The sequence below is a fragment of the Schistocerca serialis genome, chromosome 12 (genome assembly GCF_023864345.2).
Source record: "Schistocerca serialis cubense isolate TAMUIC-IGC-003099 chromosome 12, iqSchSeri2.2, whole genome shotgun sequence".
In the NCBI taxonomy this organism is placed as follows: domain Eukaryota; kingdom Metazoa; phylum Arthropoda; class Insecta; order Orthoptera; family Acrididae; genus Schistocerca; species Schistocerca serialis.
The window spans coordinates 74,371,183-74,382,953 of NC_064649.1; the positions used below are offsets into that span (position 1 = coordinate 74,371,183).

Genomic DNA, 11,771 nt, shown 5'->3' on the forward strand with positions numbered 1-11,771 from the left:
TTGATCAGTATTGAAGCCGCGGTGAACTCCAGGCCCGTCACACCAGGAGATGATTGTGATGCACTCACACCATCCCATTTTCTGGCGGGAGGAACGACTATTCCGACGGGACCAGAGCCTTCAGCGAGCACGAATTTAACAAAGGAATTCCGACTGAGACAGCAACTCTGTGACAGTTTTTGGAACCGTTGGGTTAAAGAATACCTATTGGAGCTCCGGAACTACCATGAAGTTAAACGCCCATCGGGACGAGTCATCCCCTTTGGCCCTGGCGACATCGTGCTGATCCAAGAGGACCTTCGTCCGCGACATATGTGGCAGAAGGCCAGGATAGAAAAGGTACTACCAGGAAGAGACGGCAGGGTAAGGATGATAATACTCCGGACACCAGAAGGTCACATCAATAGTCGTCCTGTGCAGCTGGCCGCACCTTTGGAGGTCGACCAGGGTGGGGAGAATGTCACAGAGTGATGTACTTCTCGCAAGTGAGAGTATAATTTATAAAATTGCAACATATGTATATAGAATTAATGTAATGGTTGAGCGATTAACACTAGATGATAGAGCAAACAAAAAAATATTCGAAGATCAGGGTGCGTTAGAAAAGGTTAGATTAGCATGTACTAATAAATTGGGCCCTTTTAGCCTGAAACCGGATAAATCATCTGGTGTACCTTGGAGAAAATATAGTAGGCGTAATGCATTTAAGTTCGTAACATATTGTAAACCTGAAATCAGTGCCGACATTGGTAAAGTAAAATCATGGGTAGATTTAGAAAATCAATGTAAATGTAAGAATAAACTATTCCAAGGAGTAAACCCATTTTATATCGGTGTACAGATTGCAGGCGACGAACCTGCTAAAAATGATGTAGTACAAAGTGAAGTTAAATATGTTACATTCATTGTAAGAAATAGAGTGTATATGACCTTTTGTAGAAGGAAGGGAACTGTCACGTTCGAAATAAAGATTATTGTTATAGCTCATGTCTGCGTTGGAATTTTTTTATGCCAATTGGGAGCACATACGAAATTATCCTCATGACCTACGCCTCGCCTTCCTCGTTCCTACTACGCAGCAACGTGTCGACGATCTAGCATTAACATTTTATGGGAATAAGATAAACTATGCCGCTGCTGTTATTGTTCTAGAAGAATTGTGGTATTATAAGCCTAATTTGCAGCAATTAATACTTCAATTTAGGGACGCCTACAGGGAATTTGTATTTATGCCAAACGGTATACGATGTGCGCAGCGATATTTTGATTTTAGACAGGGTAGATACAGACCCCTGTGGTACACCTATTAGAGCCACAGTATTTACTCATAGTCCTTCTCAGACACACAGCCGTAGGCCATCCTAGGAAATGGCCTCACGTCCAGTGAGGTCTCCCTGTCAGGGTAAAAAGAAGTATAGGCTTGTACACAAGTTGAAAAATGACAATGTATCTTTGACTTGTCATATTGTATGTTCTGTGACTATGTAATAAAGTGTTGTTAGATTGCTAATCGCGGCTCTACTGTGATTCACGACAGGTGCATTGTGCTGCCACCTGCGGCCAGGTACTTCATATCAGCGATCTCAATAGACATCGTGAGGGAGCAGAATGGGGCGCTCCGCGGAAATCACGGACTTCGAAAGTGGTCAGGTGACCGGGTGTCACTTGTACGCGAGATTTCCACGCTCCTAAACATCCCTAAGTTCACTGATTAAGGTGTGAAGTGGGAACGTGAAGGGACACGTACAGCACAAAAGTGTACAGGCCGACCTCGTCTGTTGAATGCCAGAGGCCGCCGAGATTTGAAAGGATCGTAATGTGTAATAGGCAAACATGTAGCCAGACCATCACACAGGAATTCCAAACCGCATCAGGATCCACAAGATGGACAGTGTCTTGAAAGGAGGATATAAGATGAACATCAACAAAAGCAAGACGAGGATAATGGAATGTAGCCAAATTAAGTCGGGTGACGTTGAGGGAATTAGATTAGGAAATGAGACACTTAAAGTAGTAAAGGAGTTTTGCGTTTTGGGGAGCAAAATAACTGATGATGGTCGGAGTAGAGAGGATATAAAATAATCTGGATCGACTTAAAACATTATGACAGTCAGGTGGGAGGTGAGAAAACTTGAATTTTATGTTCGAGCGGCTTCTCATAAGCCACACATCACGCCTGTAAGTGACAAACGACGCCTCGCTTAATGTAAGGAGCGTAAACATTGGGCTACTGAACAGTGAAAAAACGTTGTGTGGAGTGACGAATCACGGTACACAATGTGGCGATCCGATGGCAGGGTGTGGGTATGGCGAATGCCCGGTGAACGTCATCTGCTAGCGTGTGTAGTGCCAATAGTAAAATTCGGAGGCGGTGGTGTTATGGGGTGGTAATGCTTTTCATGGAGGGGGCTACACACCTCATTGTTTTGCGTGGCATTATCACGACAGAGGCCTACATTGATGTTTTAAGAACCCCCACTGTTGAAGAGCAATTCGGGTATGGCGATTGCATCTTTCAACACGATCGAGCACCTGTCCAAAATCACCGGCCTGTGGTGGAGTGGTTACACGACAGTAACATCCGTGTAATGGACTGACCTGCACAGAGTCTTGACCTGAATCCTGTAGTACACCTTTGGGATGTTTTGGAACGCCGACTCTGTGCCAGGCCTCACCGATTAACATCGATACCTCTCCTCAGTGCAGCACCCCGTGAAGAATGGGCTGTCATTCCAAAAGAAACCTTCCAGCACCTTACTGAACGTATGCCTGCGAAAGTGGAAGCTGTCATCAAGGCTAAGGGTGGGCTAACACCATTTTGAATTCCAGCATTACCGATGGAGGGCACCAGGAACTTGTAAGTCATTTTCAGCTAGGTGTACGGATACTTTTGATCACATAGTGTGTAAGAGCTGCAGCACCACGATTACTACGGGATACATACGCCGAAGAATGGTAAAATGTCTGAAATGAGTGGTGGTATGCAGCGAATCTAGACTGATAATCTGACGCAGGAGTGAAGATTAACAAAACAGTAGTTAACGTTCCACAGTGCCTGCACTGCAGGTTCTACGATGGAGGTTCGGTAAGTAATGCAACACACTTTTTTCTTAGAGCAGGGAAGTTTTATTAAGGACTCCAATATACCATATTATTGTCCACTCTTTTGGCTACAAAACCCTTTTTCTCAACATAATCTCCGCACAATGCGACGGTCTTACGCCACTTTATTGGGAGGACCTGCATGCCCGCGTAATACCTCTCTACTGACCAACGTCGGAGGCAACGTCTTCCTCCATCAATAGCGTCCTCATCATCTTCGCACTGCTTTCCGGGGAGTGCATCGTTCATTGGGGCAAACAGACGGAAGCTGGAATGTGCGAGATCTGGGCTGCAGAGTGGACGAGGAAAAACAGTTCAGTGAAGGTTTGTGAGCTGCTGTCGGGTGCGCAGACTTATGAGAGGTCTTGCGTTGTCATAGGGAAGGAGAAATTCTTTTCCATTTTTGTGGCGACGAACGCGCCGTTTCTTCAGTTTCCTGAGGCTAGCACAATACACTTCAGATCTGATCGTTGCACCGTGAGGGACGGCATCAAACAGAATAACCTCTTCAAAGTCCCAGAAGACCAAGACCGTGTAAAAAAAAAAAAAAAAAAAAAAAAAAAAAAAAAAAAAAAAATGGTTCAAATGGCTCTGAGCACTAGGAAGTCATCAGTCCCCTAGAACTTAGAACTACTTAAACCTAAGTAACCTAAGGACATCACACACATCCATGCTCGAGGCAGGATTCGACTCTGCGATCCTAGCGGTCGCGCGGTTCCATACCAAAGCACCTAGAACTGCTCGGCCACATCGGCCTTAATTAGGACCTAAGGACATCACACACATCCATGCCCGAGGTAGGATTCGAACCTGTGACAGTAGCGTTCCCGCGGTTCCAGACTGTAGCGCCTAGAACCTCTCGGCCACTCTGGCCGGCAAGACCGTGTAACACTTATATCGATTAGAAGTAGGTTTATATTATGTATCTGTGTATCTATAATTATGAAGTGTTTATTCTTTCTTAATGAAACTAAATGAAGTTTAAAATAATGAAATTTTATTATACGTGTATATTTAGAAGAAAAACAATGTATATTGGAAACTGGTTCATGATTAGAGACTTTCTGTTCTAAAATGTAAAAGATGTAGGGAAGTCCCTCCGAGACGGAAGTGGCTTGGCGCGATGGTTTTGGCGGTCGAACTGGACGGCTCCTTCGTGTGAATGCTACGCAGTCAGTAACTAGCCGTTACAGCCGGCCGGTGTGCCCAAGCGGTTCTGGGCGCTTCAGTCTGGAACCACGCGGCTGCTACGGTCGCAGATTTGTATCCTGCCTCGGGCATGGATGTGTGTGATGTCCTTAGGTTAGTTAGATTTATTTAGTTCTAAGTATAGTGAACTGATGACCTCAGATGTTAAGTCCCACAGGGCTTAGAGCCATTTGAACCACCTTTGCGGTTGTATGTTTTTTGACTGATATTTATTTTTGTTTTTTGTAATACCAATTTCTAGGTCTTAAAAATAAAGATAAGTGCTTTTCTACTTTCAAAATAATTTCATTATTGACCTACGTAGCCGGCCGAAGTGACCGTGCGGTTCTAGGCACTGCGGTCTGGAACCGCGTGACCGCTACGGTCGCAGGTTCAAATCCTGCCTCGGGCATGGATGTGCGTGATGTCCTTAGGTTAGTTAGGTTTAAGTAGTTCTAAGTTCTAGGGGACTAATGACCTCAGAAGTTGAGTCCCATAGTGCTCAGAGCCATTTGAACCATTTGACCTACGTACAGAAGGGAAGGGGCCAAATGCAGGCGTACAAGAGATCCAAGTGCAGCGTGCAAAACATGGTGAACTTTCAGTATATAAAAATATATTTATATATAAAATAATATTTTAATATGCTCTTACGATGAACTACGAGTGTCACTCCAAAAGAAATGCACACTATTTTTTTTTAGTCCATCTTTTATTCTACATGTTTGAAAGTTTTACAGCGTGTAGAAAAAATCTTTTAGGAGCAATAATTTCATTTCTCCACATAACTTCCATCCCTCTCAACTGCCTTATGCCATCTTGGAACCAGCGCCTGTATAACCGCACGGTAAAATTGTGGACCAACCTGTTGGATCCACTGTTTGGCAGCATGCACAACGGACTCATCATCTTGAGACCTTGTTCTACAATGAGAGTCTTTCAGTTTCCCAAAGAGATGATAGTCACATTGAGCCAGATCAGGACTGTAAGGCGGGTATTTCAGTGTTGTCTATCCACGTTTGGTGATGGCTTCCACGGTTTTCTGACTGACATGTGCCCGTTCATTGTCGTGCAATAGCAAAACATCCTGCTTTTGCCGATGTGGTCGAACACGACTCAGTCGAGCTTGAAGTTTCTTCAGTGTCGTCACAGATGTATCAGAATTTATGGTGGTTCCACTTGGCATGATGTCCACAAGCAAGAGTCCTTTGGAATGTAAAAAGACCGTAGCCATAACTTTTCCAGCGGCAACGGCCTTGCCGCAGTGGCTACACCGGTTCCCGTGAGATCACCGAAGTTAAGCGCTGTCGGGCGTGGTCGGCACTTGGATAGGTGACCATCCAGGCCGCCATGTGCTGTTGCCATTTTACGGGGTTCACTCAGCCTCGTGATGCCAATTGAGGAGCTACTCGACCGAATAGTAGCGGCTCCGGTCATAGAAAACCATCACAACGACCGGGAGAGCGGTGTGCTGACCACACGCCCCTCCTATCCGAATCCTCACCTGAGGATGACACGGCGGTCGGATGGTCCCGATGAGCCACTTGTGGCCTGAAGACGGAGTGCATAACTTTTCCAGCCGAAGGTGTGGTTTTGAATTCTTCCAAGAAATTCATCTCCACCATTCTTGTACTGTTCCAAAAGTTCGCTGCAAACCGTTTTTCTTGTTTCTTTGTGAGCTACTGTCAACATACTGGGAACCCACCTGGCACAAACCTTTTTTAACGCCAACACTTTCAGTATTCTGCAAACACTTCCTTCCCCTATCGCAACGTAACGTGACAATTCGTTCACTGTGATGCGTCTGTCAGCAGTCACCAATTTGTTAACTCTCTGCATATTGTCTGGAGTGTGTGCAGTACGAGGTCTGCCGCTGCGAGAACGATCCTCAGTATTGTCGTGCCAGTTTTCATCACGTAACCTGCTTGCCCACCGGCTAACTGTACTGCGATCTACAGCAGCATCTCCATACACCTTTTTCAACCTCTTGTGGATGTTTTCCACTGTCTCATTTTCACAGCACAGGAATTCTATGACAGCACGTTGCTTCTGACGAACGTCAAGTGTAGCAGCCATCTTGAAGACATGCTGTGACGGCGCCACTCACGGGAACAAGTTGAATTAAGTATCAAAACAAGCGGGAAGGCTGTATCTACACACTGGAAGACTTTCACACTTGCAGAATGAAAACTGTATTTTTACAAAAATAGTGTGCATTTCTTTTGGAGTGACCCTCGTATATTCTTGAGATACATGGTAATATAAGCAAAACTGCGTGACTCCAAACGTGACCTCCTGGAGTTTTTTTGAATTTCAACTTCAATTATCTCGGTATAATGTTTTTTATACTTGGACCCCTTGGCTTGTAAGTGCCACATCATTTTGTGTAGTTTTCTGATAAAGAGGTGTTTTTTTCTTAAAATTTATTTGACTGTATTTTTGATGTGGTACTGATGTAACCTTTTACATAAGAAAACTCATATGCTTCACTGAAATTGCTGAGTACAATTTTTATTGCTATATAAATACAGCTGTCTGCCAGAACCCACTTGGGCCAGAGCGTGACAAAATAGTGACCTAAGGGTTAATACCGCATTAAAAGTTACCGGAAGAAAAAATATCGTTCGCAAGCTGATAAGCTCTAAATGCGCAACCCAACCCAGCGTCTTCAAAACCTCAGCACCCGCGTGCTGTCACTGCCGGCGAATATGCGCATCCGGTCTGGTGTAGATCAGATCACTCGAAGTAAGTTTATGTCACCCTCAACGAGAAAAGCAGAATCATCACCGAATATCTGAAACGCACACCTCTGGACGAGCTCCACCGTGTAGCTGGCTTCACCTCTCCAGTCATCCATAGAGCGGCAGCAGCAGCATTTGACACAGTCATTTTTGAAAAGAATTTACTCCAGAATCTTAAGTTTTCACGAACTAAGGAAAACATTCTGCAGGTGAGAGTATGGAATGTAACCCGATGAGCTTTCCTATGTTTAAAGACCAGAATGACATGGATATTTTGCCATTAGTGCAGTTGCTAAGTTTTGGAATGACTTTGAAAAAAAAAAAGTCGAAAATCTTGGAATAAGGTCCTTTCATTCAGGAAGTAATTCATTCACATGGTCACATTACGTGTTTAGTTGTGTTTTGAGGTGTTTTTGTTTTTGACCACACATTTTCACTGTATTCTATCTCCGATCAAAATAAAGAGAAAGTGATTTCGTTGAACATCATTATTAGCAGCACTGTTACCAGTGTCGTAAAGAAACGCGGGCTTCATTGGTTTGGGCACATAAAGAGAGTGACCCACCAGAAGGTATTTCAACCTGAACCTCGAAGGAAGAAGACCACGGGGAAGAGCAAGAAAACGCTGGATAGAGACTGTAGGATCAGATGTGGAGGAGAAAGGACACAAATGAGAAGTTGTCCCGGAACAGAGGGGGGGTGACGTGCGCTTGTACACCACAACCGGGAAAATGGACTTCAAAACTGTTAATGAAGATGATGATGATTAGCAGTGCTGTTACGTACATGCCACTACCGTAATTCATTAAAGAAATGCCTATATTAGTGCCTAACATAGTCAAGTAAACATTGTATGTCTTGCATAGCGTTCCGTTAAAACCCACTTGGCCAGTGTAAGCCTTTTCAAAATTAAAATCAATAGACAATTCCGGAAATAAAAAGTTTTTGGTATTATCAATAGGTTTTCAACCCTATACTTGACGATATTTTACATCTCGCAATATATCAGAAATAATAACAGTTGAAACGTCCCCTTGGAAAAATTATACATGACTGTGCTTAAACTGACACACAATATTTTTTTAGCGCAACGCAATCTGACTTTCAGTAATCCCTACAAGAGAATGGCCCTGAATAAATTAACCTATACCTTTCACAAATCACTTACCTCACAAAAATCGTCGTTACTCGAACTACTGCAATACAGCGAGCGCCACTACTGCCAGCTAAATAAAAGATTCAAACTACTGAAGGCACTAACTACTGACAGACATAGTTAGCAAATGAAAGATTTTAATAGAGAACAAACAATGTATTTACCTTAATAGTCATAATATATATAGCAGTTCATGACATCCATTCTTACAAATGTACTGTTTCTGATGGACACACCTCCAGATATCCATTCTCAAAAATCCGCCCTCTCACTTCCTCACATCCACCACTGCTGGCGGCTCGCCTCCAACTGCGCAACGCTATGCGCTGTTAACAGCCAACAGTCCAACACTACAATGGCGAATATTACAACAATGCCACCCAGCCACACAGCACACAGCACAGCCAGTGATTTTCATATAGAGTGCTACATGGCGTTACCAATATAAAAACCTAAACAGCCTACTTACACAGTGAACTACAAACAGCGAAACGTAATTCATAGTGCATCTGGTATTCGATAGATGACATGCAGAAGTAATCACCACTGAAAGGAGATTATTACAGGAGTGAAGCTGTCTCAAAAACCACATCACTCTAACACAGTACCAAAATCACATTTATGGTGTCTGAAATACAGCCCTACTCTCGCAGGAAGATCTGTCTATGTATATAGAATCTGGTACCATTCTTAACTCATTTTCCCAAAATTTGGAGTGAGGTCCTTTCAAATATAACCGTATCATTTGAAGAAAGACTTAAAACAGCAGAATCTGAACATCACCTCTTGTATAGGCTGCAGCCGACTGACCAGCGGTTAAAATCGAGGTCTAGTTTCCTGAGATCGGCGGAAAATTACAAAGAACCTAAAACCAGGGTGTTACTTCGGAGGATTACCTCAAATCAACACTAGATGGAACTGAAAGAGGAAATAGCGCCAGGATGCTTTGAAAACTTGGCTCTATATAGACAACGTTCGGACACCACAAAATCTAGAGATACTCCTAAAAAATGGGGCTACCCTGTAGACTCAGAGAAAGCGAAGCATTAGAAGCCACGCTTCATACTGTCCACTGCCGTCCGCTAAATGCACTTTAGGGGACCTTATGGCTGCAGAGCCAAATTCAATTGACGTCGCCCGTTTCTAAGCAACAAAACTTTACCTCTATCTCAAGGGCAGACAGAAGGCAAGTGGGCTTCAAAAATTCGATTCTTAGATTTTAGCATATTTGAAATTTCCTGCGTGAAACAGTTTTTGTTTTATATAAATACAAATGTTTTTTCGTAATATAGGATGGTTTTCCTGACGCTCTGTGCAATCTGGGGACGGTGACAGCAAGACTTAGGGCAGGGTATGTGCAGAACAACACTATGGTCCTAATGTTAGTGGTAAGTAATTCTCATCAATAACTATATTAGAATTGCAATAATAAACTTTAAAACAATTTTTCTCAAAAATACATTTTTTTTTTCTTTCAGGTACCATCATATACTAATGGGGTTAGAAACATGAAATTTGGTCAATTTGTACTGCAGATGTTAATAATGGTTCACGTGGCTCTGAGCACTATGGGACTTAACATCTGAGGTCATCAGTCCCCTAGAACTTAGAACTACTTGAACCTAACCAACCTAAGGACATCACACACATCCATGCCCGAGGCAGGATTCGAACCTGCGACCGTAGCGGTCGCTCGGTTCCAGACTGTAGCGCCTGAACCGCACGGCCACTCCGGCCGGCAGATGGTAATAAGTTATTACAAGTAAACCGAGAACAACCAAACAATGAAAAACTGTTTTTTAATAATTTATGACAAAAAAGTTAAATTTTACAAGTGAAAGAATAAAATTTTTTCTTCAAAGCCATAAGAGCTATTACGTTAATTTTACTTGTAAATCGAGCCATGTATGTTATATATCTGCAGTAAAAATTTCATTGTTTTATCACTTACAGTTCTTTTGAAAAGTGTACTAATTCAAAGGGTAAAATAGCATTGGCAGAATAGGGATAAAAATTGTCTTCCGTCCCCCCGCCTACGATCACAATATGTATTTCCTGTTCTTATATTTAATCTTTACATAGTTTTACATCTACAGTTCTATGTTGTGTTCCTTTGCATATACAGGATGAAGAAAAATTCTCGCACTCGGACTTCGCAGCACGATCCCTCACATACTAGCGACACAAAAATGTCTCTCACAGAATTTCGCCCTGCTCCTATTTGCTGCAGTAAATGGACGTTAAATATTGGTAATCTGGCAACAATGTAATCATATGTACTGTAACTACCTCACCATATAGCGGCAGTCGAGGGCAGTTGGTGCAGTGGATGCCGTTTTGGGTTTGCATGTAGGAGGTCGAGATTTCGATTCTCGATCGAGGCTTGTTTTTATTTACTAATTGTACTCTGTAAGGTATCTGGCATCTCAATTGTCAGACAGCGATTATAGTGGATATTCTACAAAACATTTGCACTTACGTACTACGAATACAAGTATGGAAGTACAGCTGTTCTCATTGGTCAGCTTTTAAAGAAATCTTTTGCTTTTTACGAACGCGAATTGTTTCGCACCGCTGCATCTGTTACATTCCAAATCTGTTTTCTGTGTATTCTCCCCCTAATTCCCTTATCGATTAGTAGCAACTATCATTCTTGTCACGTTCAGGTCCATTACATTTCGTTAGAGCCTTACATCACCAGCTGGGCTAGCAAATAATTTCCATACTCGGTTACCATTCGTATGTATTATCACCCTGGAACCACTAATTCTGGCTTTTAACAATGAAGCTGATCAGAGCATGCTGTTTATCAGGCATCTCCATGCGATATTATTATTATTATTACTATCGATGAAAATGTGAAAATATCACGTCCATTACCGTTAGGAAAACAGTGAAAATGTCGGATACGTGCGGCTTATGAAACGGTATTATATAGCAGAATGAAACTGACAAATAAAAAATATAAGGTTCGACTCAGAATGTCACCCTCGTCCTTCTGCACGGTAATCCTCAAACGCTCTCCACTGCATCATCTTCACAGAACTGAATGCTGACAGAGGTAGTAACCGTATATGTGATTACAGTATTGCCAAACTGCCAATCTTCAACGTCCATTTACTGCCAGAAATATGTGCAGGACGAAATGTTGTGACAGACATTTTCGTTTTGCTAGTACAGTGGTTCCCAGCAGGTGGTCCGCAGACCCCCAGGGGGAGCTGTTCAATAATGAATATGTCAATGGTTTTTCCTAAGTACCAAAAATAGAAAACGTATAAAAAGACTCTTAATTTGGCCCTTTTAGGTACTTGATACTGTGATATGACAAGGTACCAGTCATGCTCGATGAGGGGGTCCTCGAGAAAATATTGTTGGGATCCCCTGTACTAGTACGTAAGGTACTGCGCTGTGAAGTCAAAGAGCACGAATTTTTCTTCACTGCGCATATACTTTTCACGTATGAATGTTCTGCACACTATAGTGATGCTTCTGTTACATGTAAATAATACCCTGAGTTTTTCCAAGGCCCTCGGCGAATCTGTTGCAATCGGTATTTTACGCACTATAATACGCTACGGAATATA

General features: G+C 42.7%; 1 pseudogene; it reads left to right on the forward strand.

The window, feature by feature from the left end:
• Positions 1–5,536: 5,536 nt before the first annotated feature.
• LOC126428508 (5S ribosomal RNA) lies at positions 5,537–5,654 on the forward strand (annotated as a pseudogene).
• The last annotated feature ends 6,117 nt before the right edge of the window (positions 5,655–11,771 follow it).